This window comes from Schistocerca americana, chromosome 2, assembly GCF_021461395.2.
Source record: "Schistocerca americana isolate TAMUIC-IGC-003095 chromosome 2, iqSchAmer2.1, whole genome shotgun sequence".
Lineage (NCBI taxonomy): Eukaryota > Metazoa > Arthropoda > Insecta > Orthoptera > Acrididae > Schistocerca > Schistocerca americana.
The window spans coordinates 371,886,142-371,911,037 of record NC_060120.1 but is presented as its reverse complement, the minus strand read 5'-3'; the positions used below and the strand labels follow the sequence as shown (position 1 = coordinate 371,911,037).

Genomic DNA, 24,896 nt, shown 5'->3' with positions numbered 1-24,896 from the left:
GCATATGGACTCTTTGAAGTTTCAAATTTAATTGTTGGAAAAAAGAAATAGCTAAATAACATTTAGTTCATGCCAACATGGACAAATAAGAATAGATAGTCTCAATTCAGTTGAACCTAATAATAAGCACAACAAATACATAAAAACTTATTCATTTGCAGCAATGCATATGTCTAATCAGTTTGTCTTCCCTTCTGGTAAAATTTTTCTCATATTTTGCACAAATACCTGATTATTAACTTCATCCTGTAATTGCTTCCAGTTTCCTTCTTCCAGTTTTTGTATGTTGTTTAAGCTTTGGATCTCAATGTCAGTAGGATTTTTACTAAGCTTCCTTGCAGATTAAAAATGTGTGCAAGATCGAGACTTACACTTGGGACCTATGCCTTTCATGGGCATGCGCTCTACTGCCTCAGCTACCCAAGCATGACTCACAACCTATCCTCTCAGCTTTACTTCCACCATTACCTTGTCTCCTACCTTCCAAGCTTTTAGAAGCTCTCCTGTGAATCTTGCAAGACTAGCACTCCTGGAAGAAAGGATATTGCAGAGAAATGGCTTAGCCACAGCCTGGGGTAGCCTTTCAGAATCAAATTTTCGCTCTGAAACAGAGCGTGCACTGGTATGAAACTTCCTGACAGTTTTAATCTGCCAAAAAGTTCTATATCAATACACACTCTGCTGCAGGGTGAAAATTTCATTCAAGATTGTTACTGACGATGAAATTTTGTGAGAGGCTCATTTATACTTACAGTAAGACTATACTATTTATGTACTTGATATAGGATGTAAAAATAAATTTTCAGTCATAGACAGAAGCCTAAATTTGTTGCTTGGTGAAAGTCCTTTGCAGATGAACAGTGGGTGTTACTTTCATGGGCATGCGCTCTACTGACTCAGCTACCCAAGCCTGATTCACTGTGTAACACTATTGTATTTAGTTGTATTTGTCATGTTTTTAATGACAGTGATGGGTAAATTATTTCATTATATTATATTTCTCTGCGTTTAATATAAAATACCACCCAGGCTTTAACACTGCATCTAAATGCACAGGAATTTTAAAACGTGGTTATTATTTGCACACATTGTTATTTTCCTCATCATACTGTTTATCAAGTTATCCTTCTACAGTGACTCCATTTGTCATTAATAAATATAAGGATTTGAACATCATATAGTTAATACAGTTTCTCTGAGCAACTGTCTCATGTAGTCCATTCTACATACATTTTCTCCATCTCCAGATTTCTCATTTTTGCAAAAATTACAGTTGTTATTTTTCTATACACATTTCTAAATTCCTGACAAACTTCACCTATTCTGATAACTGTAGTTATTAATACTATTTTCTACCCTCATTTCTGTTAGTTCTTCTATAGATCTAATGTAACTGGGTAGCTTTCTGTATTTTCCACTTCCAGACTATATGTTACCTGATAAAACAATATGTTTACCCATGTTCTTATTAAACATCTAAAAATTTATGTTATCTCTGCCAACTCTATCAAGGTCAAATCAAAGATGTAATCAGTGTTTCTTCATGCATTGGTTCCAGAAGAAAAGTGTTTTTTTTATGTTAGTTCAGCTCACAGAACTGAGATAATAGTAGTTGCTGGGAGTATTACAGTCATCCTTCAAAGATATTATATTTCTCTTATGTGCATTACATTTCTGCTATAACACCAGAGTTAAATTACGTGGGTCTTACCTACATTTTCCCTTATGGTTCTGTTGTTGTTGTTATTGCATGTCAGGTGAGGAGGACATGCAGAAGAATGGTTACCAAAGTGATGAGTGCTAGAAGATATTAGAACTGTCTGTTTTTTCTAATTACAATTCGTAGTGGAATACTGTAGATGTCGTCATGTTACGGTAGGAAACTGAAACACTAACCATTCCAGGAAAATGTCTTGAAAGTTATGCTGTACTACATAATGTTTGTATTGTGACTACATGCCTTGTTTTCACCCAGTCCCTAATGCAGTTAGTAACAACAAGAGTCTGAAAGGTCAGTAAACATTTGTTTATTACATCGTCCTTGCCCCATCTTGTGTGCCGGTCTGCACCACACTGTGTGCCATGCACCAGTATTACTCATTCATTGCTGGTTCCTTGTTGTTCTTCACCTACTACTTTCCCTGTTTGCATGTATCGTTAAACCAAGTATCACTCAAGACTACACTGGATCTGCTCTATCAAATGAGCAAAATAAATTTCAGTATAAAAAAAAAAAAGTTTGTTGTGAGAAACAAACAAACATCTCCTGCTGACATTGGGTGTTGCATGAAACCAGTAATGAGTATTATTTCGTGAGGCTGACTATATCGACACATTGCAGAAATGGGATTGGAAATATTTGTCAAAACAACAGAAAAAATGCACCTGCTGACTTGTTGTAAGGGGGGGGGGGGGGGTTTATACAAAAAAAATCAGCAATGATGCATCTGCATAAATCTTGGTAGCATGGTCACCACCTTTCAAATTTAGAAACCTCTTTTGAATTTTACTACATATGAGTTGCACCAGCAAATGGATAATGGTGTTATGGCATGCACATCCTCTGTCAGGCTGCTTGCCAGTGGAGTTAAATCACAGTATTATTTTATGTATATAGGCTGAAGTGGTGAGTGAAAATTTGTAAGAAGACCGGGAATCGAACCCAGGTCTCCTGCTTACTAGGCAGTTGCATTAGCCACTAAGCCACCTTGGCACAGCAGTTCATATAACTCCATGGATTACCCTGGTATGCCTCTCTCCTCAAACCAAATTCTCACTGCCACCTCAGTTTAATTTAAATTCCCCCTTACACATGAACAGAATTGTTGAGATTCTCCATATTCTGGAATAGCAACTCAGCATTGAAAGTAAATGGTTGATCCAGCTTGATATCCAGGTAGAACTATCATTTACATTTGCTGCTGAGGTGCTTTTCCAGAACATAGAGAGTCTCAGCAATTTTGTTTGTGTGTAGGGGGGAATTTAAAGCAGACTGTGGTGGCAGTGAGAATTTGGATTGAGGAGGGAGGCATGCCAGGGTAACCCATACAATTGTGTAAATTGTTGTGCCAACGTGGCATAGTGGCCAATGCACCCGACTATTAAGCAAGAGACCCGGGTTTGATGCCCAGCCTTGGTACAAATTTTCACTCACAGCTGCAGTCTGTATACATAAAATTGTATCTGTATGAGACTAGTAAAGTCTCTGAAGTTGTGTTATTTCATTTAAAACATGATAATCCAATTAATTTTATTAATTGCTGCTATGTGTGGTACTAGGCATATACTTTTGTCTTTGTGAACACATTAAAGGAGTGACTATGTTCTGTGCCTGATCCAGCCATCCCCATTAATAAGTACTTCAAGCCAAACATATTTCTACAGATTCCATCATACTCAAATGCCAAAAACCTATCATAATAGCCATGATTTTTGGATGGTAATAATACTTGGAGTATTAAATAAACAAGGGTTATCCCAGAAGCAAGGTATCTTATTCTTTAACAATGTAGAAAAAGATAGGTTGCTGCATACTGTAAAAAAGACACATAAAGTTGCAGACAGATATGATCAAAAGACACTCACATATAGCTTGCGGCCATAGCCTTTCTCAGTAAAGAAGACTTTGGCTGAAAGCTATATTTGAGTGTCTTTTAATCTTGCTTGTCTGCAACGTGATGTGTCTTCTTTACAGGAAGTAGCAATCTGTCTTTTCCTACATTGTTGATATTCCTACTTGGAGTTTCCATTGTCTGTGTCTTATTTTTTGGTGATAAAAAAGCCCTTTATTTTCTATAATATTTACACCATTTTTTCTACATAGTCACCATTTTGGTCAATGCGTTTTTGTAGGTGCAGTGACAGTTTTTGTATACTCATGTTGTACCAACTTACTGCCAAGTCCTTGAGGAAGTGCAGAAATTCCTGCTTCACCCTGTTAGAGCTGAATTGTCTTCTGGATAAATGTTTTTTCAACTTATAAAACAGATGGTAGTCACTGGGTGTCAAGCCTGGATTAAATGGTGGATGGGTGATTTATTTATTTTATTTGTTTATTTATTTATTTCATCTGTGAATCATCTCACAATGACATACGAGTTGTCACAGTATTACAATAAAAATCAGTAGCTCAAAATATGTATATACACACACAGAATACTAAACTATTCTTTAAAAGGATAGAACAAGTGGTTGGCCATGGTTTGGTGATGGAACTATTTTGACATTTGCCTGAAGTGGTCTAGGAAAACCACAGAAAACCCAAATCAGAATGGCCATACAGAGCAAACCCCATCCTCCTGAATGCGAGGTCAATGCCTTAACAGTTGTTCTGCCTCGTTCAGTTGACCCATATTACACAATGTTCTTTGATTAATGCACAAATATCTTCTGATAAATAATGATATAAAAACATAGTTTTGCTCTTTGTTGCTGCACACACTAAGGACATTAGTTATCAAGAATGTTTTAGGTGCCTTTTTGAACAAATGTAACTGATGGGGAAAAAATTGCCACATCAAGAAGGAGTAAATTAGAACTGGTAGTCTTGTTCCTACATCTGAAAGATGGTATGTGTTCCAATTTCACACCAGTTGCATTAGAGTGGCACTAGTAGTGCTGCTATAAGGATGAACATCAGGTTTGCTAAATTATGCTGTAATAGTTGTGGTATTGCTTATCTTTGAGACTGGATGTGGTGTGTTGATGTTAGCAAGAATGCCTTTAATGTGACAAAGATACAGTTATCAGCACCTCACTGAGCATGAACAAGGTCATGTAATAAGGCTATGAGAAGCTGGATGTTCTTTCTGAGATTCTGCAGGAAGACTTGACAGGAATGTAGCCACTGTACATGATTGCTGGCATTGGTGGTTGGGACAAAGTACAGTCAAATGGATCCAGATGGTCACATGGCATTACCAGCATACGGCTCTGGCATGATGTACTGCATCTGCAGCAGCAATTTGAGCAGCAGTTGGCAACACAGTGACACAACAAACTGTTACAAATCACTTACTTCAAGGGCAGCTCCAGGCCAGGCATCCTTAAGCATGCATTCCAATGATCCCAAACCATTGCCATTTGTGACTTCAGTGGTGTCAAAAGAGAGCTCGTTGGAAGACATGTAGGAGATCTGTTGTGTTTTCTGACCAAAAGTGGTTCTGCCCCAGTGCTAATGATAGTTGTGTACTGATTAGAAGGAGGCCAGCTAAGGGCATGTAACCAACCTGTTTGCATGCTAGTTACACTGGACCTACATGTGGAGTTATGATCTGGGGTGCAATTTCATATGGCAACAGAAGCTCTCTTGTGGTTATCCCATACATCCTGACTGCAAATTTGTATGTCAGTCTGATGATTTTACCCACTGATTTACTGTTCATGAACAGCATTCCAGGGGTTGATTTCCAACAGGACAAGGCTTGTGAGCATACCTCTCTTGTAAACCAGCATGTTCTACATGGCAGCAACATGTTGCCTTGGCCTGCTTAATCATCAGATCTGTCTCCAGCCAAGCATATGTAGGACATCATCAGACAACAACTCCAATGTCATCCATAAACAGCATTAACCTTCCTTGTATTGACCAACAAAATGGAACAAGCATGGAACTCCATCCCACAAACTGACATCCAGCTCCTGTGTAACACTTCATTCAACATACTGGCAGTTACACTGATCATTAATGCACCAGCATTTCTTTTTTGCAGTGACTTGTCTCACACTTACATTTCGACAGGAGCACACCCAGCCCTTCTCAACACACAAATGCAAGGAGGGAGAAATGTGCAAGGAAATTTAATACCTCAGTTCACTGAGGAGAAACAAGGAAGATACCACACACAGAACAAGTGTCAACACAAACAAAGATAACCAACACCAGAAATATCGATAGTGACTATTAATCAGCAGGTGAAGTAGCACTAATTCTGTCCCTCTGTGTTTTGATGAGAGACAGAGCTGGATTCCAAACAGTATTTAAACAAAATCCACCATCTCTGTTAATAAGGTTGCTTGATAGTTTGATTTCAACAGCTTCCTTAATAACACTATCCCAATAGCTGGACGTGCAAGCCAGAATCTCCGTGTTGTTGAATTCCGTAGGATGACCAGTGTCAATGCAATGTTCTGCAATAGCGGATTTGCTTGGCTGTTGTAAGCATGTGTGATGCTTATGTTCAATACACTGGTCTTCCACAGTCCTGATTGTCTGACCAATATATGACATGCCACAACTGCAAGGAATATGACAGACTCCAGCCTTACACAAAACAAGATCATCTTTTACGAACGCCAACAGGACCTTAATCTTAGAAGATTTCACGTCATATTTCCACAAAATACAGCCAATCCTGTTGGAAATGCTTCCTGCATAAGGCAAAAAGGCCGTAGACTTAGATGCCACTTCGTTGCTATCGTCACTCACGCATTGCACAGAAGGCTGATAGCACAACACACATTTATCTGCCTCTCACTATAACCATTCTGACGAAAGGTGACTTCGAGATGTGATAGCTCAGCTGTCAAACTTTAAGGGTCTGAGATAACGTGGGCTCTGTGAACCAAGGTACGAAGTACTCCTTCACGCTGAGCTGGATGGTGACAACTATCAGCTCGCAGATACAAGTCAGTGTGAGTAGGCTTCCTATAAACAGAATGTCCCAACGCACTATCAGTTTCCCTTTTGACCAACACATCAAGGAATGGAAGGCATCCATTCTTTTCCACCTCTATTGTGAACTGAATATTCGGGTGGATTGAATTCTGGTGTTCCAAAAACCAGTTTAAATTCTCACTACCATGAGGCCAAACAACAAAAGTATCGCCTACATATCTGAAAAATTGTGCAGGTTTCAAGGTCGCCGACTCCAATGCACGTTCCTCAAAGTCCTCCATAAACAAATAGGCCACAATAGGTGACAACGGGCTTCCCATTGCTACTCCAACAGTCTGTTCATAGTACGGACCATTGAATAAAAAGTAAGTGGAAGTCAGCACATGTCGAAGCCAATTTGTTAACTCGACACCAAACTTAACCTCAATTAGCTGCAATGAATCAGAGAGAGGAACGCGAGTGAAATGAGAAACCACATCAAAACTGACTAAAATATCAGAGTCATTCAAACGCAAACCCTGCAATCGACGTAAGAAATCTGCAGAGTTCTTAATGTGGCATTCACACCTACCTATTAGTGGGCTCACCAAACTAGCAAGATGTTTAGCTACACAATGTGTCAGAGTACCATTATTGGAAACAATAGGCCTCCATGGGACAGCCTCTTTATGGACCTTAGGGAGGCCATATAATCTAGGTGGTACAGCACAGTAAGAATTAAGACTCTTGACAGTCTCCTGTGACAAAGAACTTTTCTTCAGAAGGTTATTTGTCTTTCTCTCAACACTTTTAGTAGGGTCAGCACCGATTTTGCGATACGCCGAATCAGAAAGTAGACACTGCATCTTTTGAATGTAATCATGCTTGTTCAACAAAACGGTGGTGTTTCCCTTGTCAGCAGGTAAAATAACAATATCAGGATCCATTCTGAGTGAACGTAAAGCAGCCTCCTCAGCTGCTGTAATGTTACACTTGGGTGGACGGGCCCCAGTCAACACACGACAAGCTTCCCTCCTAACCTCTTCCGCAACCTCGGAAGGTAGTTTATAAATAGCCTGTTCGATAGACCTAATAAAATCAACAATTGGCAAACTCTTAGGTGTCGGTGCAAAGTTCAAACCTTTCCCCAGCACAGACAAAGCTGCGACGTCAAACGTTTTCTCTGTGAGATTGATCACAGAAAGTCGAGAATTAAAATTAGAATTAGACACTGAGCCAAGGAAACGTTCAAAGTTCGCCGAATGATGAGCAGTTACAGATTGAAATTCCCAGTCAGACTGCGACCAAGAGGCACCGTTCGCCCAATCCCAAGAAAATTCAGAAACATTAGCTGCCATCATTAAATGAAGCTGAAATAATTGTAATTTGTTTTGATTCTTTGATGACTTCACTAGAGAGTAAACAACAATGTCATCTGCAAACAGTGTAATAGGACTGGTCTTGTTGTTTACTAAAACATTTATATACAATGCATGAGAAAGAAGTGAAGCACACAGAAGACATAGTCAGATGTCAATATAACTTTGTACATGTATGCACCATTAGCAGGTATGTACAGGAACGGGATCAGATGTTGAGTCATCACTGTGAAGGACACAAGCTATGTACCTGTATGAGAGAGCATTATGAGTGCCTGACACAGTTTGAAAGGGGCATCATCATTGGTCTCCATTCGCTCGGCTGGTTGAATTGTGCAATGTCCTTATTTGTGATGCATTTGGATGTGACAGTGGCCCAGTCTTGTACTGCATGGGAAACTGACAGCAGACATACTCGTCATCAAGGTCCCAGTCGACCACATCTGACCATCACAAGGGAGGATCGACCTATTGTGAACCAAGCACATTGTAACCCTTTCACCTGTGCCTGCCATCTGTGCACACATTCTTTGTCATCTCGCACCACTGGTCAGAGGCTACCACCAGGCAGACTGGGGAATCACTGTCCATGCAATGACTGGAATTAACATCACAACAAAAAAGGCTGCATTTGGAGAGGTGTTGTGACTGGCATGATTATGATCAGCAGATGAATGGCATCGCGTTGTGTTCAGCGATGAACTATGTTTGTGCTTCTGCCCCACCCTGGGTGGCCATTGTCATCGAGTGTGTCAGTGATCTGGGGAATGGTTCCACACTTGCAAAGATTTGGAGAGGTACAGTAATGTTACTCCTGGTGTCATGGTGTAGAGGACCATTGGGTATGGCTTCAGGTCATGGCTGGTAGTGACTGAGAGAACTCAGACACATCAGTACATTGAGGTCACCCTGTGTCCTCATGGGTTACATATGGTGTGACAGTTTTGTGGTGCTATTTTTCAACAGGACAACGCTGATTCACATATGACACATGTCTCTATAAAATATCTGCATGATGCTGAGGTACTCGCATGGCCAGCAGGAACAAGCATGGGACCAGTTCAGGCGTCATCTCCATCCAAGTGCCTGTATCTAGGATCTCGTGCACCAGTTGCAGCAGTCATTAGCCAGATTACCTCAGGAGGGGATACAAGGGCTTTACAGTATGCTTCCTGACTGAGTCAGTGTGAGCATTCAGGTCAGAATGCGGGCAATGTCATACTGATAAGTGGGCAAATGCTGCCAAGTTCCTTGTGAATTTGACTGGATTTTGTAATCACTGAAATAATATCACATACCCTCCTAGACTGTGAAGATTCATTTCAGGCCCTCCTCCCCTTCTGGGTGCTTTGCTTTCGTTTTTAGGGCATGTAGGTTAAGATCAGCAGAGGGCTATAAAGCATACTTTCAAACCCTAGATACAGATTCAGTTTCACTAGATGACTTTCCAGTAATTACTACAAGTGTGATGTTTCTGGCAGAAAATCACATATCCAATCACATATCTTTGGCTGTAGTCTATAGCCCCACAACTTGATTAGGAGACACTTGAGATGAATAGTGTCAAAAGTCTTGTGAAAATCTAGAAATATGTAATCATATGAATATAATAGAGGGAAACATTCCACGTGGGAAAAATATATCTAAAAACACAGATGATGTGACTTACCGAACGAAAGTGCTGGCAGGTCGATAGACACACAAACATACACACGAAATTCAAGCTTTCGCAACAAACTGTTGCCTCATCAGGAAAGAGGGAAGGAGAGGGAAAGACGAAAGGATGTGGGTTTTAAGGGAGAGGGTAAGCAGTCATTCCAATCCCGGGAGCGGAAAGACTTACCTTAGGGGGAAAAAAGGACAGGTATACACTCGCACACACACACATATCCATCCGCACATACACAGACACAAGCAGACATTTGTCATGTCTGCTTGTGTCTGTGTATGTGCGGATGGATGTGTGTGTGTGTGCGAGTGTATACCTGTCCTTTTTTCCCCCTAAGGTAAGTCTTTCCGCTCCCGGGATTGGAATGACTCCTTACCCTCTCCCTTAAAACCCACATCCTTTTGTCTTTCCCTCTCCTTCCCTCTTTCCTGATGAGGCAACAGTTTGTTGCGAAAGCTTGAATTTCATGTGTATGTTTGTGTTTGTTTGTGTGCCTATCGACCTGCCAGTACTTTTGTTCGGTAAGTCACATCATCTGTGTTTTTAGAAATATGTAATCATCTTGAGATACCATGTCAATATCGTCCATTAATAAAGAGCCAACTATGTTTCACATGAACATTATTTTCTGTCTGTGCAGGTTATGTGTCAATAGATCATCACCTTAAAAGTATTTCATAATGTTGAAGTACAGTAAATGTCCCAAAATCATACTACAGATTGATGCCAGTGATATTAGTCTGTAATTCAGTGGATTACTTCTATTTTCTTTCCTGTGTATTGGTGTAACTTATGCAGCTTTTCATTCTTTCATTTTTTATCAAGTGAGCAGTTGTATATTACTGATAAAAATGGAGCTATTTCATCAGCATACTCTGTGGATATTGAAAATTAGCTGATAATGATTTGAGGAGAATGTATATCTTTCAATTTTAGACAGGTGGTCAAGTGCACTACTGAGCCATTGGCTCTGTATTGGAAAATGAATATTGTATAACAGAAAGGAGTTCTGAGAATACTGAAAAATTAGCTGCGAGTCATTCGAGAAGAATATATACATTGTAGTTTTAGGCTGATGGTCAGATCCTTCAGTCTGTTTGATACTGTTTTGTAATTTTTTCAGATGTTAGTTTTTTGGATGAAAATTTCCAGCCCACTCCAGCTACTGTTCATATAATAAGTCTTTTGGGTGACTTATGTACCTCAGACTCAGAATGCAGAGTGAGAAACAGCTGGTGTGTGCATGGAACATGCATGTGTAAGGATGAATATGTGGAAACTCCTGACAGGCAAGATTGTGTAGGTAAGTTTTAATAATACACACAGGGAGAAAATTAAAAATCTTTTGTACCCAAAAACATAAATTAATAACTAACTTCATTAACAGATTACCTGGTGCCTGCTTTTGATGGACATTCATATGTGCAAATAAGACGTCTAAAGGCTTATCACAGACTAAGTGTGGATGTAGAATTCAGCACATATAACAATAATGGAATTATACTTTATAACCAGCAGATGGCAGATGGTACTGGAGATTTTGTGTCACTTGCTGTTGTTAATGGGTAAGATACTTTAGTATTACATAATGTTTGTACAATATGATAGCATTTAAAATTGATCTCAGATGTATTTACAAAAGTTTTGTGCTCATTTTCCATGCGAGCTGCACAATGGAGGTTAACTTTACTGATGAAGAGGTGATCAGTTGATACTGTTTTGTAATTTTTTCAGATGTTAGTTTTTTGGATGAAAATTTCCAGACCACTCCAGCTACTGTTCATATACTGTTCCGAAAAAATAATGCTGGATGAATGATAGAAATAATTTTTTATCTCAATATTCTCTATTAAACTTCCATAGGTTAATGGTTTGTGTTAGTAATTTGGGGTGTTTGTCTGCAGGCACAGAATGAGCATTATTCAACTTCTGAAGATTAGGAGTTTAGAGGGGGACAGGGCCATTCGTGATATAAATTCTGTGTAGCCTTAAGAGATCAAACTGTGCACTAGATTGATGACAGTTGGTTTGGTACACAAGTCAGCCTGAGTTTGGGTTTTAGGTAGTTTTCTATGTTCATTTAGACGTATATCAGACTTGTTCCCAAAAATATAGAACACAAACTGTTAAAATATGATAATGCATAGAGCAAAGTTTGGGCAATAAGCAGATTGTACACTTGACTTCATTCACTTAGATTAACTGATAACTGGCATCTGACCAGAAAGATGAAAATAAAAACATTGGCTGAAGATACAAAGGCAGAAGCCAGCGGACAGTATGTCAACAAGTGGCAGCGAATGATAGGATAATGGCTAGGAAAGAGAGAATCTCATATTCATAGTCCATATTTGTTATTATTGCTATGCAGTTGTTTAATCTTCTGATGTTTGTGTGGGTTACTGATAACTGAGAAGGGAATATGTTACAACATCCAAAACTGCAAGTAATTAGCACTGCACAGACTTCAAAATAAATCTGTGATACTTAAAAAACTAATAACAGAAATTGTTCTCAATTATGGTAATTGTGTGTGTGTGAGAGAGAGAGAGAGAGAGAGAGAGAGAGAAAGGGGGGGGGGGGGGGGGTTAGTGTGAAATGCACCTACGAATCATACTGGAAGTAAAACCTTCTCATCTCTTGCAGATCTGGTTACTAATTATTTCAACTAGTCAATAGATAAGTGACACATTGCCCGTTGGCTTACATCTTGGGATTTTCAGCTGACAGGCCAATGTTTATTTATCAGTTTTTGTGATATTTCTTCAGCATGAGTGGCTGGCATTGTCAGACGTTCACCCTCAATTGCTGGTGGGAGATTGTAGGGTGAGCCTGTGACAGTACCAACCACTCATGCTGGCAAAATATCAGGAAAACTGTTAAACAAACATTGGCTGAAGATCCCTAGGCAGAAGCCAACAGGCAATATGTCAACAAGTGGCCATGAAAACCGCAACAATTTTGTAATAGTATAACTGTAATTTCAGATACTTACTTGAGTCATTTTTCTATAGGAAATTGAGCAGTAAGATAATATTGTTGAAAGCTGTCACACCCCAGTTCATTTCCACAAGTGGATGTTTTACACAGATTTTACTCGATTAAACACTCGAAAATGTTACACAATACCTCTATGAACATTTATGCAATTTTATTGCATAATATGTTTTTTTTAAATTTTCATATAATCTTCTGTTAATATAAATGCAGTGTGCACCTCATTAACATAATGGTTTAAGAAATCATTTTTGTTCTGGCAGGTATGTGGAATTCAGGTACAACTTGGGTAATGGTCCAGTTGTCATCAAGTCAACAGAACGTGTGAAACTCAACCACTTTCATAAAGTGAGCGCTAAGAGGTACCAAAGAGATGGCATGCTGCGATTGGATAATGGAGAGTTTACTCTTGGCCAGTCACAAGGAGCACTTAGATCATTGGACCTGCAGGAGGATGCCTTCATTGGCCATGTGCCCACCAACGCCTCCAAGTGTGTGGGACAACTGCTATCACGGGTATTCATTGTGAAACAAACGAGGAAATTCTTTTCATTATTATTTATTGCATGATATATTCTTAAAGTATCACACACAAATATTTAACACATCACTGAAACAGCTTAATTTTGTGGGAGCAAAAACTGCCATACAGCATCTAACCAAAATATTAATACAAAATTAGTGGAGAGAAGAGAGCTTCCCTTACTCAAAAACAAGGAAAGAAGAGAGGTGAAGGTGTGTGAAAGTTCAGCAGTTTTAGTTATTATTAAATGATCATTGTTTGATGACACATTACAGTTACCAACTACCATGAAGTGTTAATAATGCCAATTGACTGGAAAGGCACTGTTGGTCCAGATTATCCCATTCCTCAATGGTGCTTTGGTGTGAATCCCTCAGAGTGGTTGGTGGGTCACATTGTCCATAAATAGCCCTTTTTAATCCATCCCAGGCATGTTTGATAGGGTTCATGTCTGGAGAACATGCTTGCCACTCTAGTTAAGCGATGTCACTATCCTGAAGGAAGTCATTCATAAGATGTGCACGATGGGGTGCGAATTGTAATCCATGAAGATGAAAGCCTTATATGCTGCTAATATGGATGCACTATTGGTCGGAGGACGGCTATGGATGCACTGTTGGTCGGAGGACGGCATTCACATATTATTGAGCCACTACGGTACCTTCCATGACCACCAGCAGTATACATCAGCCTCACATAATGCCACCCTAAAACAACAGGGAACCTCCACCTTGCTGCACTCGCTGGACAGTGTGTCTAAGGCATTCAACCTGACCCAGTTGCCTCTAAAAACATCTCTGATGATGTCTGGTTGAAGGCATATGTGACACTCTCCGGTGAAGAGAATGTGATGCCAATCCTAAGTGGCCCATTTGGCATGTTGTTGGGCCCATCTGCACCGCGCTCAATGGTGTTGTGGTTGCAAAGATGCACGTCGCCGTGGACATTGGGAGTGAAGTTGCGCGTCATGCAACCTATTGCACACAGTTTGAGTCATAACATGATGTCCTGTGGGTGGACGAAAAGCATTATTCAACATGATGGTGTAGCTGCCAGATTCCCTCCAAGCCATAATCTGTAGATAGGGGTCACTGCAGTAGGTAGCCCTTGGGTGGCCCGAGTGAGGCATGTCATCAACAGTTCTTGTCTCACTGTATCTCCTCCATGTCTGAACAACATCACTTTGTGAAACTTCATAATTTCGCAGCGCAAAGAGTGATCCATAAAATTTCTTCTAATATTTCGACTGAATACCGTCCAGCCATCTTCAGAGTGAACCAGGGCGACTGACGCTCCAACACTTGCTCCATCCTTTTAAGCCCATGGACTGCACTACTGCGCATGCAGCCACAGATATACAAGATGCCAAAGACGTTAATCGGTGGCATAGAGGTATGGTATAGGCATGGAAATGAATCTACGGCTGTGCAATCGATCGACATGGTGATATTGATGTATCACTGCGAGCTGCACCGTTGTCATGTCTTTGTGATTTTATTACAGAAATTGCCGGATTACACAATTTGTTCAAGCTGAAACAACTATCTCTATTAATCAAATTCATCGCCAACCAAATTTCAGTTGTTTCATTCACTGCTGAGTCCCAGACAGTTGAAGTCGAGGCTAAAATTTCGACGTTATCGTACACCATAGAGTGCCCAGTGTCAATACAGTGCTCTGCCACTGCAGCTTTATTAGGTTGTAAGAGCCGGGTGTACCTGCGGTGCTCTGTGCATCTCTCCCGGACAGTACGTGTCATCTGTCCAATGTATCAACGGCCGCATTCAGAGGGGATCTTGTAAACACCAGGCTTCCGAAGCAACAAACCATCTTTAACGGAACCCAGGACTGCTGCTGTCTTTGGTGGAGGATGAAAAATCACTTTAACTTTCTGCTTACTGAGGATCCGTCCTATTTTTGCCATTAGGCTTCCCATGTGTGGCAGAAAAGTCATCGATTTAAAACTTCTGCTTTTCTTATACCCACAGTTGGTTTCATTTGTAGCGCCTTGTGTATCTGTTGTGAAGAGTAACCATTGGATTCAAAAAATCTTCTCAGGTGTAGAAGTTCGTCCTCCAGACTGCTCTTGTCAGCAATGATATGTACTCTGTGTTCTAAAGTTCTGAGTACACTCATCGTCTGTGAAGGATGGTGGCAGCTATTTGCGTGTAAATATAAATCCGTATGGGACAGTTTTCAATATACTGCATGTCCCAAAGTGCCATCTTTGCACCATACCAGCAAGTCTAAAAATGGAAGGCATCCATCTTTTTCAATTTCCATTGTGAACTGAATTTGTCTGTGGATGGAATTCAGATGATCTAAAAACTCTTTTTAACTTGTCTTCACGATGTGGCCACACTACAAACGCGTCATCAACATACCTCCAAAACACTGTGGCTGCAAGCTAACAGATTCCAGCGCCTTCTCCTTGAAGTCCTCTGTAAAAAAGTTTGCCACCAAAGGTGACAAAGGATTACACATGGCGACACCGTCAAAACATATTCAAAGAAAGTTGAAATCTCTTTATCAAAACTTTTTCCAATGAGAAACAATGATTTTGAAAGAGGAGCCTTTGTGAACAACAACAGTACATTGAAACTGACTAACATATCAGAATTGTTCAGTTTGACTAATTTCAGTTTGTCAATAAAGTCCACAGAGTTCCGTATATGATGAGCACATTTTCTGAACAGAGGCCTTAATCATCATCATCATCTTGGACAGTTTCCAGCCACTGGCTGGGTCTGTCGGGAACACAAGCCTCTCCATCGTGTTCTGTCTTTCCACCATTCCCCCTCTTCCACCTTCGTCCAGTTCTCTCCTCTTCTCGTCACACATTCCTTCACTCCCTTCACCCATCTATCTCTTGGTCTTCCTCTGGGCCTCTTCCCCTCCAGTTCCAGATCAAACATCCTCTTTGGAATTCTTCCCTCATCCATTCTCTTCATGTGTCCATACCACTGCAGTCTTGATTTTTCTATCCTGTCCTGTACTGGTTCCTCCTTTAGTCTTTCCCTCACATACAATAATGATGCTAATGTTTGGCACAATCATAGGTTGGAGAGCTGATGTTACTCACTATCGGACGCAGAGGAGCATCATGCTTGTGGATGTTTGAAAGTCCATAAAGCTTTGGATGCACCACAGCACTTGGTTCAATCTTTGCACAACTTCTGGTGGAAGGGGAGAGGTGTTCAGAAGCGAAGCAGTCTTCCTTACCACGTGGTTGGTGGGATCTTTACTGATCTTTCAGAATGTGCTGTCACTCAGTAAACTGTTCATTTTATTATGATAATCGTCATGACACATTAAAACAGTGGCATTACCTTTATCAGCTGGAAGAACCATTGTCTCCGTATCCTGGCAAAGTTTACATAGTGCAGCCCTCTCTGCCACACATATGTTACTCCTTTGTGGGCAAGCTTTCATAACTGCTCGACAAGTTTTACATCTTATTTCTTCTCCTGATTCTGTAGAACAAGGACGAACAGCTTCTTCAACAGCACTGATGAAAGCTGCTATTGGTAAAACCTTCAGTGTGTGTGCAAAGTTCAGTCCTTTAGCTAAAACCATCATTGCAGTGTTGTCCAAATCTTTATCCGGCACTTTAATGACGGATTAGCGAATAACAGTTTTTTGCTGTGAAGATGTCTCAAGACAGCTAAACGTTGCCATCTGTCTCGATGTGGCTACCTCATGAACCCAGTCTGACTTGGCCCATGTTATACCATGGATTCGGTTCCATGAAGTATTGGGTAACTCCACAGATATCCTTAGTAGATGTAGGCGATAAAGTTGTTCTGAAACCAGGCTCAATTTTTGGCAGGTAAAACAGTTCCCCTCCTTAACAATAGCAGCATCTGCATCCCTTAAAATTTTATTCATGGCAGTCGACTTTGTAAAATGTACTAACCTGGCAAATTTGGAACCATGCCATGGTCATGGCATCTTAATAAAAAACTTAAAGAGCTCAGTAACCTTGCTCTCAAGTGTCTTAACTTATACAATTGGCAAACACTTAAAACCATTTCTTCCCTAAAGAGGTACTTAATGTACATCTTCATATTTTCAAGGCGCAAAGAGTGATCCATAAAATTTCGTGACCGCAGCCACGTAAATTCGACTTCTAATATTTCGGCTGAATACCGTCCAGCCACCTTCAGAGTGAGTCAAAGTGACTGTCGCTCCAGCACTTGCTCCATCCATTTAAACCTGTGGACTGCACATGTGGCCACAGATACACAAGGTGCCAAAGATGTTAATCGGCAGCATAGAGGTATGACATATGCATGGAAATTGATCTATGGCTTTGCAGTCAATCCACATGGAGATATCGATGTATCACTGCGAGCTGCACTGTCGTGACATCTTTTTACAAAAATTGCTTGATTCCACAATTTGTCCAAGCTAAATCCACCATCTCTCTTAATTAAATTTGTCACCAACCAAATTTCAATTGCTGCCTTCACTACTGAGTCTCAGAAAGATGAAGTAGAGGCTAAAATTTCGATGTTATCGTACGCCGTCGAGTGCCCAGTGCCAATACAGTGCTCTGCCGCCACAGATTTAATAGGTTGTAAGTGCCGGGTGTTCATACAGTGCCCTGTGCATCTCTCCTGGACAGTACGTGTCATCTGTCCGATGTATGAAAGGTTGCATTCAGAGGAAATCTTGTAAACCCCAGGCTTTTGAAGCACCAAATCATATTCAACGGCACCCAAGAGTGCTGCTGTCTTTGATGGACGGTGAAAAATCACTTTCACTTTATGCTTACTGAGGATCCGTCCTATTTTTGACAATTGGCATCCCACATATAGCAGAAAAGCCATCGATTTAAAACTTTTCCTTGTATTCTTGTACTTTTCTTATACCCACAGTTGGTTGCATTTCTAGCGCCTTGCATATCTGTTGTGGAGAATATCCGTTGGCTTTGAAAAGTGCTCTGAGCTGTAGAAGTTCATCCTCCAGACTCTCATCAGCAATGATGTGCTATGTGTACTAGAGTTCTGAGTACACTTGTCGTCTGTGAAGGATGGTGGCAGCTATTTGCGTGTAAATATAAATCCGAATGGGTCAGTTTTTGATATACTGTGTGTCTCAAAGTGCCATCATCTTTGCGCCCTACCTACTCATTCAAAAATAGAAGGCATCCATCTTTTTTTATTTCCATCGTGAACTGAATTTGTCTGTGTATGGAATTCAGATGATCTAAAAAGACTTTTAACTTGTTTTCACCATGGGGCCACACTCCAAACGTGTCATTAACATACCTCCAAAACACTGTGGGCTTAAGCTAGCAGATTCCAGCTCCTTCTCCTCGAAGTCCTCCATAAAAAAATTGCCACCATAGGCGGCAAAGGATTACCACCCATGGTGACACTGTCAGTCTGTTCATAAAATTCATTATTGACTAAAAAATATGTTGAGGTCAAAACATGTTCAAAAAAATTGAAATCTCTTTATCAAAAGTTTTTCCAATGAGAAACAACGATTCTGAAAGAGGAACCTTGTGAACAATGACACTACATCGAAACTGACTAACATATCAGAATTGCTCAGTTTGAATGATTTCAGTTTGTCAATGAAGTCCACAGATTTATATGATGAGCGACTTTTGCCACCATTTCCCAAGAATTTTTAGATCATCTGAATTCCATCGGCAGACAAATTCAGTTCACGATGGAAACCGAAAAAGATGGATGCCTTCCATTTTTGAATGTGCTGCTTCGGCACTAAGATGATGGCACTTTGGGACAGGCAGTATATAGAAAACAGACCTGTATGGATTTATATTTACATGCAAATAGCTGCCACCATCCTTCATAGATCATAAGTGTACTCAGAACTCTAGTACACGGAGTACATATCATTGCTGATGAGAGCAGTCTGAAGGACGAACTTCTACACCTCAGAAGAGTTTTTGAAGTCAACGGTTACTCTCCATTAGAAATATGCAAGGCGCTACAAATGAAATCAAATGTGGGTATAAGAAAAGCAGAAGAAGACAAGGAAAGTTTTAAATTGATGGCTTTTCTGCCATACATGGGAAGCCTATTGTCAAAAATAGGATGGATCCTCAGTAACCAGAATGTGAAAGTGATTTTTTGGCATCCACCAAAGACAGCAGCCATTCTGGGTTCCATTAAAGACGATTTGATGCTTCGGAAGCCTGGTGTTTGCAAGACTCCCTGTGAATGCAGCCATTCATACATTGGACAGACGACACATACTGTCCAGGAGAGATGAACAGAGCACAACAGGTACACCTGGCTCTTACAACCTAATAAATCTGCGGAGGCAGAGCACTGTATTGACACCGGGCACTCTATGGTGTATAATAACATCAAAATTTTAGCCTCGACTTCATCTTTTTGGGACTCGGTAGTGAAGGAAGCAATTGAAATTTGGTTGGTGACAAATTTAATTAATAGAGATAGTGGTTTCAGCTTGGACAAATCGTGGAATCTGGCAATTTCTGTAATGAAATCACAAAGACGTGGCGACGGTGCAGCTCACAGTGATACATCGACAAATTTTAGCCTCGACTTCATCTTTTTGGGACTCAGTAGTGAAGGAAGCAATTGAAATTTGGTTGGTGACAAATTTAATTAATAGAGATAGTGGTTTCAGCTTGGACAAATCGTGGAATCTGGCAATTTCTGTAATGAAATCACAAAGATGTTGCGATGGTGCAGCTCACAGTGATACATCGACATCACCGTGTGGATTGGCTGTGCAGCCATAGATCCATTTCCACGCATATGCCATACTTGTATGCCACCGATTAATGTCTTTGGCGCCTTGTGTATCTGTGGCCGCATGCGCAGGAGTGCAGTCCATGGGTTTAAAAGGATGGAGCAAGTGCTGGAGCATCAGTCACCTTGGCTAACTCTGAAGATGGCTGGACAGTATTCAGCTGAAATATTGGAGGAAGAAGCCGAATTTATGCAGCTGCACCCCCGAAATTTTATGCATCACTGTTTTCGCCGTGAAAATATGAAGATGCACATCAAATACCTCTTCGGGAAGGAGGTGCTTATAAGTGTTCACCGATTGGATAATTTAAGACACTTGAGAGTGAGGTTACTGAGCTCTTTAGTTTTTTATTAGGATGCCATGACCATGGCATTGTTCCAAAGTTTGCCAGGTTAGAACATTTTATAAAGTTGACTGCCATGAATAAGATTTTAAGGAAAGCTGGTGCTGCTATTGTTAAGGAGAGGATCTGTTTTACCCCCAAAAATTGGACCTGTCTTCGGAACAACTCTATTGGCTGCATCTAAGGATATCTGTGGAGTTACCCTATAATTCATGGAACTGGATCTATGGCGTAACATTGGCCAAGTTAGACTGTGTTCGTGAGCTAGCCACATCGAGGCAGATGGCAAAGTTTTGCATCTTGAGATGTCTTCGCAGCAAGAAACTGTTATTCAACTCTCCGTGTTTGTTGGTAGTAGTTTATCTTGTAGTGAAGTTGAAATAGATAGTTCCTGCGAATTACTTTGGATAGAGGTTATACTCAACAACCATACCAAAACAATAATTGGCTCCTTCTACCGACCCCCCGACTCAGATGATATAATAGCTGAACGCTTCAAAGAAAACTTGAATCTCATTACAAATAAGTACCCCACTCATACAGTTATAATTGGTGGAGACTTCAATGTACACTCAATTTGTTGGTGAAAATACATGTTCAAAGCCGGTGGTAGACAGAAAACATCTTCCAAAATTGTACTAAATTCTTTCTCTGAGAATTACTTTGAACAGTTAGTTCATGAGCCCACACGAATTGTAAATAGTTGCGAAAATACTCTTGACCTCTTAGCCACAAATAATTCTGATCTAATAGAGAGCGGCACAACGGATACAGGGATTAGTGAACATAAGGTCATTGTAGTAAGGCTCAAAATCACATCAACCAAAACCTCTAAAAATAAATGCAAAATATATCTATTTAAAACAGCAGATAAAAATTTGCTTGATGCCTTCCTAAGAGAGATTCTCCATTCCTTCCAAGCTAATTATGTAAGTATAGACCAGATATGGCTCAAATTCAAAGATACAGTATCGACAGCAATAGATAGATTCATACCACATAACTTAATAAGAGATGGGATTGATCCACCATGGTACACAAAACATGTCAGAACACTGTTGCAAAAGCAACAAAAAAAGCATGCCAAATTCAGAAGAATGCAAAATTCCTAAAACTGGCTAAGTTTCATGGAAGCTCTAAATTTAGTGCAGACATCAATGCAAGATGATTTTAATAGTTTGCACAATGAAACATTGTCTCAAAATATGGTAGAAAACCCAAAGAGATTTTTGTCATATGTAAAGTACACCAGTGGCAAAAAACTGTCAATACCGTCACTGTGCTATAGCGATGGAAATGTTACCGATGTTGATGCCACTAAAGCGGAGTTACTAAATACAGTTTTCCATAATTCCTTCATGAAAGAAGACGAAGTAAATATTCCAGAATTCGAAACCAGAACAGCTGTTAGCATGAGTGACATAAAAGTAGATATCTTAGGTGTTGCGAAACAACTCAAATCACTTAAGAAAGGCAAGTCTTCTGGTCCAGATGGTATACCAGTCAGGTTCCTCTCAGAGTATGCAGACGCAATAGCGCCTTTCTTAGCAATCGTATACAACCGCTCACGTGATGAAAGGTCTCTTCCTAAAGACTGGAAAGTAGCACAGGTCACACCAATATTCAAGAAATGAAGTAGGAGTAACCCATTGAATTACAGACCCATATCACTGACCTCAATTTGCAGTAGGATTTTGGAGCATATACTGTACTCAAACATTATGAATCACCTTGAAGAAAATGACTTATTGATACATAACCAATGCAGATTCAGAAAATATCATTCTTGTGCAACACAGCTAGCTCTTTATTCGCATGAAGTAATGAGTGCTGTCGACAAGGGATCTCAGATCGATTCCATATTCCTAGATTTCCAGAAGGCTTTTGATACCGCTCCTCACAAATGACTATTAATCAAGTTGCATGCATATGGAATATTGTATCAGTTGTGTGACTGGATTCATGATTTCCTCTCAGAGAGGTCACAGTTCATAGTGATAGATGGTAAATCACCGAGTAAAACAGAAGTGATACCTGATGTTCTGCTAGGTAGTGTCATAGGCCCTCTGCTATTCTTGATTTATATAAATGATCTAGGTGATAATCCAAGCAGCCGCCATAGATTGTTTGCAGATGATGCTGTAATATACCATCTAGTAAAATCATCAGATGATCAATTCCAATTACAAAATTATCTAGAGAGTATTTCTGCATGGTGCGAAAAGTGGCAATTATCATTATACAAAGAAAAGTGCGAGGTCATTCACATGGGTACTAAAAGAAATCTGACAAAATTTTGGGTATATGATAAATCGCACAAATCTGAGAGCTGTCAATTCGACTAAATACCTACGAATTACAATTACGAGCAACTTAAATTGGAAAGACCACATAGATAACATTGTGGGGAAGGTGAAACAAAGACTGTGCTGTGTTGACAGAACACTTAGAAGATGTGGCAAACCCACTAAAGAGAGAGCCTACATTACACTTGTCCATCCTCTGCTGGAATATTGCTGAGTGGTATGGGATCCTTACCAGTAGGATGGACGGAGGACATCGAAAAAGTGCAAAGAAGGGCAGCCCGTTTCATGTTATCGCGCAATAGGGATGAGAGTGTCACTGATATGATACGCTAGTTGGGGTGGCAGTCACTGAAACAAAGGTGGTTTTCTTTGCAGCAAGATCTATTTACGAAATTTCAATCACCAACTTTCTCTTCCAAATGCATAAATATTTTGTTGACACCCACCTACATAGGGAGAAATGATCATCACAATAAAATAAGAGAAATCAGAGCTTGAACATAAAGATTTAGGTGTTCCTTTTTCCCAGCGCATTCTTACAGCTGATAAAGGTAATGCCACTGTTTTAATGTCTTGTGACGATTATCATGATAAAATGAACAGTTTACTGAGTGACAGCACATTCCGGCAGATCAGTAAAGACCCCAACAACCAGGTGGTAACGAAGACTGCTTCACTTCTGAATGCCTGCCCCCTTCCACCAGAAGTTGTGCGGAGATTGAAACCAAGTGGTGTGGGGCCTCCAAGGCTTTGTCAACTTCCAAACATCCACAAGAATGGTGTTCCTCTGAGTCCAATAGTGAGTAACATCGACTCTATAACCTATGATTTTGCCAGACATTTAGCATCGTTATTAAGGTCTCTGGTGGGAAAATGCGCTCATCATATACATAACTCTGTGGACCTCATTGGCAAACTGAAATCACTCAAACTGAGCAATTCTGATATGTTAGTCAGTTTCGATGTAGTGTCATTGTTCACAAGTTTCCTCTTTCATAATCATTGTTTCTTATTGGAAAAACTTTTGATAAAAAGATTTCAGCTTTCTTTGAACATGTTTTGACCTCAACATATTTTTTGTTCAATAATGAATTTTATGAACGGACTGATGGTGTTGCCATGGGTAGTCCTTTGTCGCCTATGATGGCAAACTTTTTTATGGAGGACTTCGAGGAGAAGATGCTGGAATCTGCTATCTTAAGCTCACAGTGTTTTGGAAGTATGTTAATGACATGTTTGTAGTGTGGGCCCATGGTGAAGAATCTTTTTAGATCATCTGATTTCCATACAAAGACAAATTCAGTTCATGATGGAAATCGAAAAAGATGGATGCCTTCCATTTTTGAATGTGTAGGTAGGGCCCAAAGATGATGGCGCTTTGAGACATGCAGTATATAAAAAACTATCCCATATGGATTTATATTTATGCGCAAATAGCTGCCACCATCCTTCAAAGATGATGAGTGTACTCAGAACTCTAGTACACATAGCAAATGTCATTGCTGACGAGAGCAGTCTGGAGGACGAGCTTCTACACCTGAGAAGAGTTTCCGAATCCAGTGGGTACTCTCCACAACAGATACGCAAGGCCCTACCAATGAAACCAACTATGGGTATAAGAAAACCAGAAGAAGACAGGGAAAGTTTTAAATCGATGGGTTTTCTGCTATATGTGGGAAGACTATTGTAAAAAAAAGGACAGATCCTCAGTAAGCATAAAGTGAAAGTGATTTTTCGCCATTCGCCAAAGACAGCAGCACTCCTGGGTTCTGTTAAAGATGATTTGGTGCTTCATAAGCCTGGGGTTTACAAGATCCCCTGTGAATGTGCCCATTCAAACATCGGACAGACAGCATGTATTGTCCAGGAGAGATCCACAGAGCACCGCAAATACACCCGGCTCTTACAACCTAATAAATCTGTGGTGGCAGAGCACTGTATTGACACTGGGCATTCTATGGTGTACAATAACATCAAAATTTTAGCCTCAACATCATCTGTCTGAGCCTCAGTAGTGAAGGAAGCAATTTAAATTCGGTTGGCGAGGAATTTAATTAATAGAGATAGTGGTTTCAGCTTTGACAAATCGTGGAATCCGGCAATTTCTGTAATAATATCACAAAGACATCATGACGGTACAGCTCACAGTGATACATCGATATCACCATGTGGGTCGATTGCACAGCCATAGATCTATTTCCATGCCTATTCCATACCTCCATGCCACCGATTAATGTCTTTGGCGCCTTGTGTGTCTGTGGGCGCATGCACAGTAGTGCAGTCCATGGGTTTAAAAGGAGGAGCAAGTACTGGAGCGTCAGTCAC

At 40.3% G+C, this 24,896-nt stretch overlaps 1 pseudogene; it reads left to right on the top strand.

Annotated features, from left to right (window-relative positions):
• LOC124594029 overlaps positions 1–24,896 on the top strand; it is a 352,828-nt pseudogene that overhangs the window by 166,722 nt on the left and 161,210 nt on the right.